The sequence below is a fragment of the Lithobates pipiens genome, unplaced genomic scaffold, assembly GCF_037356315.1.
Source record: "Lithobates pipiens isolate NorthernLeopardFrog02 unplaced genomic scaffold, aLitPip1_a1.2 Scaffold_27, whole genome shotgun sequence".
In the NCBI taxonomy this organism is placed as follows: Eukaryota; Metazoa; Chordata; class Amphibia; order Anura; family Ranidae; genus Lithobates; species Lithobates pipiens.
This window is the reverse complement of record NW_027507788.1, coordinates 105,049,360-105,057,429: the sequence shown is the minus strand read 5'-3', so window position 1 is coordinate 105,057,429 and position 8,070 is coordinate 105,049,360.

Sequence of the window (8,070 nt, the reverse complement as noted above, 5' to 3'; positions counted from 1 at the left end):
TATAAATGATGGTGAATAAAAAATAATAATATTCATATACAATTATTTTACTGATTTTCACAGAAACACATTTATTCAGGAAGTTTTCAACTTAAAGGTGAACTCCAGGTATGTATACAGAATAAAACACAAAATAATGCAGTTCTGTAATCAATAATACATCATTAAAATATACTTACACTAACAAACAGTTTAAGTATCTGAATTTAATGTGGTATCATCGTCTTGCAGTTAATGTACTGAAAAGGAGCATGCTGAAAGGAGGAGAGGGGAAAGTGACGGAGAGAAGAGGTTACTACTGTACAGTCACAGGCAGTGGTAGGTCTAGGACAGTGGCAGCTTGTGCATGAAAAGAAGTGCTATTTTATTTTAACTTTTATTGAGCTACTAATTTTATCTAGTTATTTTTGGATGTAGTTTTGGTTTAAGTACATATTTCACACCTATGTTTCCAGTTTGTTTAGTAACACTGAAACATCCTTGCCCACACTTTACCAATTTTAATAAGAGTTGCAGTATCTGTTTTCGTGTGTGGTATCACCCGTGGGTACAATCCGGTATAAAAGCAACACCATCCCCTGCAGTGCATCTGATGATTAAACTTTATATTAGGGGTGTCCAACCTGTGGCCCAAGACAGCTATGTGGGCCAACACAAAATTGAAAACGTACTTAACCACTTAAGGACCGCCTCACGCCGATGTACGTCGGCAGAATGGCACGGCTGGGCACAAGCACGTACTTGTACTATGCTTTTTAAGTGCCCAGCTCGCCAGCGGTGTGCTCCCGACCCAGTCCTGAGCTCCGTGACCGCGGGACCAGCGGACCTGATCGCCGCTGGTGTCCCGCGATCGGGTCACAGAGCTGAAGAACGAGGAGAGGTCTGTGTAAACAAACCTCTCCCCGTGCTTCCTACTGTGGCTGTCACCGAATGTCTTGTCCCTTTTATAGTGAAGGACGATCAGTGACGTGACATGCCAGGCCACGCCCCTACAATAAAAAAAGCACATAACGTCATACAGAACACCTACACTGCCCCCTAGTGGTTAACTCCTTCACTGCCAGTGACATTTACACAGGAATCAGTGCATTTAAATAGCACTGATTGCTGTATAAATGACAATGGTCAAAAAATGTGTCAAAAATGTCCTATGTGTCAGCCATAATGTTGCAGTCACAATAAAAATTGCTGATCGCCGCCATTGCTAGTAAAAAAAAAATATTAATAAAAATGCTATAAAACTATCCCCTATTTTGTAAACGCTATAACTTTTGCGCAAACCAATCAATAATTGCTAATTGCATTTTTTTTTACCAAAAATATGTAGAAGAATATGTATCGGCCTAAACTGAAGAAAAAACTACTTTCCTGAAAGGCTCCATGGCAGCATACGTGTGGGTAGCCCCGCCTCCACGATTACCCAATAGGACCCAACTCCCATAAATCTTTGCTCCTGGCCACTATCAGTGTTCCTTTTTTGTCCTCCCCAGTAGGACCAGATGGTTTCTTTCCTGGAAATAAAACTTCACGACGATCGATTGGCTGATTGACTGAGAAATTTTCCTCCGATAGGCCCTGACTGTTAAGCAGGGTATGGAGAGTATTTGCAGAGTAGCGCTGAAGAAAGGATTTCCTACCTGAGTGCGCACGGTCTGTGTCCCGTTGCTATGGGTGACCATTATCTGCTGGAGGTATGGCGTGTGTGTTCCAGTCCGTTCGGCCAGGTGATCGTTGGTGGAGTGGTGAGCCTTTTATCTATCCATGGCAGCATTGTATTTGTGTGTATTTCTTTTGTTTGTCTTGCGGTCTCCTCCATGCCGTTTGCGTTCGCTTCCGTGTTCCAGCAAACCTCTCTCCTACTTCCGGGTTATGCAGGCGTTCTGCGCATGTGCGAACCCGGTATGAGACCGAGGCTTGGTTCCCGCGCATGCGCGCGAGCGCCTCGCGTCTGACGTCGGTGATGACGTCACGGGCGCCAAATTTAAAAGGCTTTGGAAGCTGTCAGAACCCTGGGAATGTTTGCAGTGGTCGCAGCGACTTCCCGGGGCTGTCAGCGCGGCGGTTTAAGGTAAGAGCATGTCCCTTAGGCTGGGGAAATGCTTTTAAAAAAAAAAAAAAAAAAATGTGTGTTTTATTTTTCTCTTTGGTTGCAGTGTTTCTTAAACTGTGGGTTTATTGTGAATATGGACGCCTTACTGCCTCCTAGTGGCCAGCCCGCTCATGTTAGGTAGGTCTTTAGTATTTTATGCTTTTTATATATTGGAGAGAGTGTTTGGCATAGGTAGGATTGACTGTTTATCCTTTTCTCTCTCTGTCTGTTTTACCCTTACAGCCCTTCTGGGTCTGATCCACAACCTATCACTTCTAGACGCAGTGGATCATCAAGATCACACCGCCATAAATCCTCCTCAAGATCTAGCCAGCATAGGTCAAGATCTGAACAGCATAAAAAGAATTATTCTCACCCCCCTGCTGCTCACTCCAGCAAGCGTACGGAAAAATCATGCTGGGGGTGCAGGATGCCTGTTCCTTCGGACGTATCCTTATGCGATCATTGCTTCTCCAAAGCTGCAGATGAAAGGGATGATGCAGACCAGCGTTTGGAGTCAATAGTAAGACGGGTTGTGAAGGAGTCTCTGCAGGAGAGGGATGCTCTACAGCTGTGTGAATCCCCGTCAGAATTATTGGCTCCTCCACCTGGAGAGAACCCATTGCAGGAGACATGGGAATCCTCTCAGCCAAGCCGCCTATCTGCTCCCATCTCAGATAGTGAATCTGACTGTGAGGATCCTGGTTTAGGTTTTGACTATGGACTGGTGCCTTCATTGGTCAAAGCAGTGAGAGAGGCTCTGAAGTGGGAAGACCCTATTACTTCCCCACCAAAGCAGAGAAAGTTCTTTAAACAGCTCAATAAGGAGCGACAATTTTTTCCCTTCCTTTCAGAGTTGGGTGACATTATTACCGAGGAATGGAGCAAGGTGGATAAAAAGGGTTCCATGCAGTCAAAAATCCTGAAATTATATCCCTTTAAAGAAGAGGATGTGAAGCACCTGGAGTCAGCACCACTGGTGGATGCAGCACTCATGCGTTTGGTGAGATATGTAACCCTACCCTTAGAGGATACGGTATCCTTTAAAGATCCTTTGGAAAGGCGGATCGATTCAGACCTTAAGAGGATATATCTGACTTCTGGAATGGCTTGCAAACCAGTGCTTGCAATGGCAGCGGTATCCAAGGCCATAGAATCATGGGCTGACTCTGTAGAGGAATTCCTGAGGGGTATTTCTATTGAGTCAGCAAAAGACTCCCCTATTCAAGAAATCAGGATGGCGTCTGCCTTTTTGGGGGAGGCATCTATTGATGTTATCTGCCTGATATCTCGGGATATGTTAGCAGCAGTCTCAGCTCGCCGTGCGTTATGGCTCCGTCCATGGCTGGCGGATCCAGCATCCAAACAGGCCTGGTGCCGTATTCCCTTTGAGGGGTCATCTTTGTTTGGTAACAAGCTGGATACTGCCATATCCCGGGCTACAGGTGGGAAATCTGGGTTTCTTCCCCAGGACAGACGTCTTCAAAATCAAAGGCGTCCATTTCCTAGAAGACAAGGCCCTGATCGTGCCAGGGAGGCGCGGAGCTATAGACCTGGTCGAGAATTCTCAAGGTCATGGAGATCCAGGCAATCTTCTTTCAAAAATACCTCAAAAGGGGGTGCGTCCGGCAAGCAGGATTCCGCGAAATCCTTTTGAAATTGGGCCCGCTCAAACTTGTCAGGTGGGGGCTCGTCTTCTCCACTTCAGGCATGTTTGGGCGGCCTCAATTCGGGATTTTTGGACTGTAAAAACAATTTCCTCAGGTCACAAGTGGGGTTTTATCAGTACCCCAAAGCTAAGATTTATTCCCACAAATCTTCCAGAATCAAAAGAGAAGAAACAAGTCCTATTGACCTACGTGAACTCTTTACTGGATCAAGGCGCAGCCGTTCCCGTTCCAGAAGAAGAACGTGGAGAGGGCATGTATTCCCCTTTGTTTCTGGTTCAAAAGAAAAACGGCACATGGAGGCCGGTAATAGATTTGACCCATCTCAATTCCTTCATTCGCAAAGAGAAGTTCAAGATGGAATCTCTGCTTACCATCCAGCAGTCCCTGTATCTGGGGGACTGGATGATATCAGTCGATTTGAAGGACGCTTACTTCCATGTTCCCGTGACAAAGGAGTTTCAACAATACCTCCGCTTTGCAGTAGGCATTCAACATCTTCAATTTACATGTCTTCCCTTTGGGTTAACAACGTCCCCACGGGTCTTCTCCAAAATTCTTTTGGCAGTTGTGGCCTTTCTCAGAGTCAAAGGTGTTCGTCTCCATCACTATCTCGACGACCTTCTTCTGCTATCCCAGAACAAAGATCAGCTCTTGGAGCACAAAGACCTAGTCATCTCCACTCTACAGGAGTTCGGGTGGCTTCTGAACTTAGAAAAGAGTCACCTAGATCCAACTCAGTCTCTTGTTTTCCTAGGGGCGCAGTTCAACACAGCAGAAGGTACTATCGCCCTTCCAGAAGAGAAGGTTGGAGTCATACGAGACAGGATTCATGCAGCCCTTGCAGCATCCCATCTCTCGGCTCTCCAATGTCTGAGGGTGATTGGCACAATGTCAGCCACCATTCCCATGGTAAAGTGGGCCCAGTGGCACACTCGTCCCTTTCAGAAGGGGTTTCTACAACAGTGGGACTTATCCAGCCAGACACAGCGCATATTCCTCACTCCAGCCATGAGGACGTCTCTTCTTTGGTGGCTACAGGGGAAGAACCTGCGCAACCACCATTCAATCATTCCCATCTCATGGGTCACGGTAACTTCAGATGCCAGCAACCGAGGATGGGGCGCTCACTGCCTTTCGGAGGTCGCTCAGGGCAGGTGGGCGTTTCCATCACAGAGAGTCGTCTCCAATGTTCTGGAGCTAAGAGCGGCCTTCCAGGCGCTTCGGTCATTCCATCATCTGACAGCGAATGCCTCGGTCATGCTAAGGTTGGACAACACAACCGCGGTGGCTTACGTAAAGAAGCAAGGGGGAACTCGCAGCTGGTCCCTGTTACAGGAGACGGAGCCAATAATGAATTGGGCTCAGAAGAATTTGTCCAACCTTTCTGCAGTCTACATCCCAGGGGTGCAGAATGTTCAGGCGGACTTCCTATCGCGTGTCGAGTTGGACAACAACGAGTGGTCTCTACACCGGGAAGTATTCGATTGGCTCCTGACCTTAGGATTGTCCCTGGAAGTCGACTTGTTCGCTTCCCCGTGCAATCGGAAGCTTCCGAAATATTACTCAAGGTTCAGGGATCCCCAGGCATATGGGATAGATGCCCTCACAGAACTTTGGAAGTTTCAGACAGCTTACGCCTTCCCTCCAGTTCCGGTGATCCTGCAATTCCTTCGGAGACTCAGGTCAGAGAAGGCGGAGATTCTCGCAGTGATTCCTTTCTGGCCCAACAGACCTTGGTTCCCTCTACTGCTGCTCCTCAGTTTTCAAGAGCCAGTTCCCCTGCCTCTCAGGTCGGATTTGCTATCTCAAGGCACAAGGTTACATCCATGCCCATCATGTCTGAACCTCAAGGTATGGTTTTTGAGAGGGAAAGGCTAGAAGCTCTTGGTTGTCCAGAAGAGGTCATCCCAACCCTTCTCAATTCCAGACGCGGGAGTACTAATAGGGTATATGAGCGTATATGGTCCAAGTTTTCGGCCCATATGTCCACCAGAGAAAATTCTTGCAGTTCTCCAACAATACAAGACATACTAAGCTTTCTTCAAACAGGCCTTGATTTACCTCTAGCTATCAGTTCATTGAGAGTCCAAGTATCGGCTATTTCAGCCTTTACGGGTATTTCCTGGGCAAACCATGCACTGGTACAACAATTCTTCAAGGGAGCTACCAGGCTCAGACCCCAAAGAAAACCAAGGTTTCCTAAATGGGACCTCCCTTTAGTGCTGGATTTTCTCTCAAACCTTGGAAAGGATTCTACGGAGCCTCTGTCCATAAGGGATCTCACTCTCAAGACCATCTTCTTGGTAGCTATAACCTCAGCCAAGAGAGTTTCTGAGATTAGGAATCTAGGTTCGGAAGAACCCTTTCTGACTTTCTTTCCAGATAGGGCAGTATTGATTCCCATGTTGGGATCGCATCCCAAAGTAACCTCGGTCTTCCATGAGAATCAGGAAGTTGTGCTTCCCACTTTCAAAAACTCAGAGAGTCAGGATGTTCATCCTCTGGACGTAGGACACGCGCTTAAACAATATTTGGAAGTCACAGCTCCCTTTAGACAAACGAAATTTCTTTTTGTTCTCCCTCATGGCAAGAATAAAGGATTGCGAGCTTCGGCTAGATCTATCTCTACCTGGATCGTTCAGATCATTCAGAGGGCGTACAGAGCAAAGGGCTTGGCTCCTCCTGAGGCATTAACGGCTCATTCAACACGGAGTATTTCAACATCGTGGGCAGCTTCTCGCCATGTGGCGCCTGAAGTTATTTGCAGAGCGGCCTCTTGGTCTTCTATTAATACCTTTGTTTCTCATTACTGTGTAGAGCCAGCGGCTCTGTCTTCTGTTAATTTTGGTTTGCAAGTTTTGTCGGTTGACAATGCTAAATAAACTTTTGTTCTTTGCTCGACATTTTGCCCACCCGGGTGTGTTTGGCGAGTTATTTCCCACACGTATGCTGCCATGGAGCCTTTCAGGAAAACGGAAAATTTATATCAAATACTTACCGTAATTTTCCTTTCCTGATAGGCTCCATGGCAGCAGGAGTTCCCTCCCAAATGTCTGGAGTCGGCTAGCTACGGAACACTGATAGTGGCCAGGAGCAAAGATTTATGGGAGTTGGGTCCTATTGGGTAATCGTGGAGGCGGGGCTACCCACACGTATGCTGCCATGGAGCCTATCAGGAAAGGAAAATTACGGTAAGTATTTGATATAAATTTTCCGTTTTTATAATAAAAAATATTACACAAAAGTTTTATTACTCAGATAGGTACATTTTCTATATCAGTGATCGGTAACTTGCGATCTGCCGACTTTTTATGCTCATCAGCTAATCTTATTGTTGGTGTATTTTATGTGCGGCCCAATACAATTCCTCTTCTTCCAATGTGGCCTAGGAAGGCCAAAAGGTTGGATACCCTTGGTTTAGATTATGAAGTACATACAGAATTAGGATTTGTGTTTGTTGATAACCAAGTATCATTTGTGAAAATAAAATTATGAATTAACTATTGTCTCAAATTGTGCCTCAAAAATCCCACCAAGAGGTTATGCCTATAGCCCCATACACACTATCAGATTTTCTGCTGATTTTTGTCTTCAGATTTACCATAACTATGTAGTGCAGGGGCCTGCCTGATTGCATACACATTGAAACTCCTAAGGTTTTTTACCTCATATTATATGGCTTTAGTAAATCTGAAGGAAAAAATCAGCAGAAAATCTGATCGTGTGTATGGGGCTTATATGTAGTTCTCATTATTGGGATGTGACAATTTCTGGACAGTTCTTATAGTCTTCTTTCATAGGCCAGTACTTAGTATTTCAAAGAGCAATTGACAACTTGCAGCCACTCAGGTATCATGCTTTATCGCTCTGCCAACACTACAATACGGAGAAATTAGTTCTTATTGGATGGCATGTGTTCTTGCACATCTATCTGTTCTCTACATTTGATTTTAAAGGTTTCTAAGTTAAGAATGCTTCTATGTATCCAAGGTGAGAAAAAGAAAATGTAAACCGTTAATAGTTACTTAACCACTTCAGCCCCAGAAAATTTCCCCCTTTAATGACCAGGCCATTGTTTGCGATGCGGCACTGCGTTGCTTTAACCGCTTTTTACAGTTTTACAGTCATACAGTTAATGTACATGATCTCGCGAGGTCTGTATAGCAGGTGATGTCTGTGGGGATACCCGCGATCGTCTCACAGAGAGGAAGAACGGGGATATGCTAATGTAAACAAGCATTTCCCCATTCTGCCTAGTTACACTGTCACTGATCACAGCTGCCTGTAATTGGGAGCGGTGGTCAGTGATGT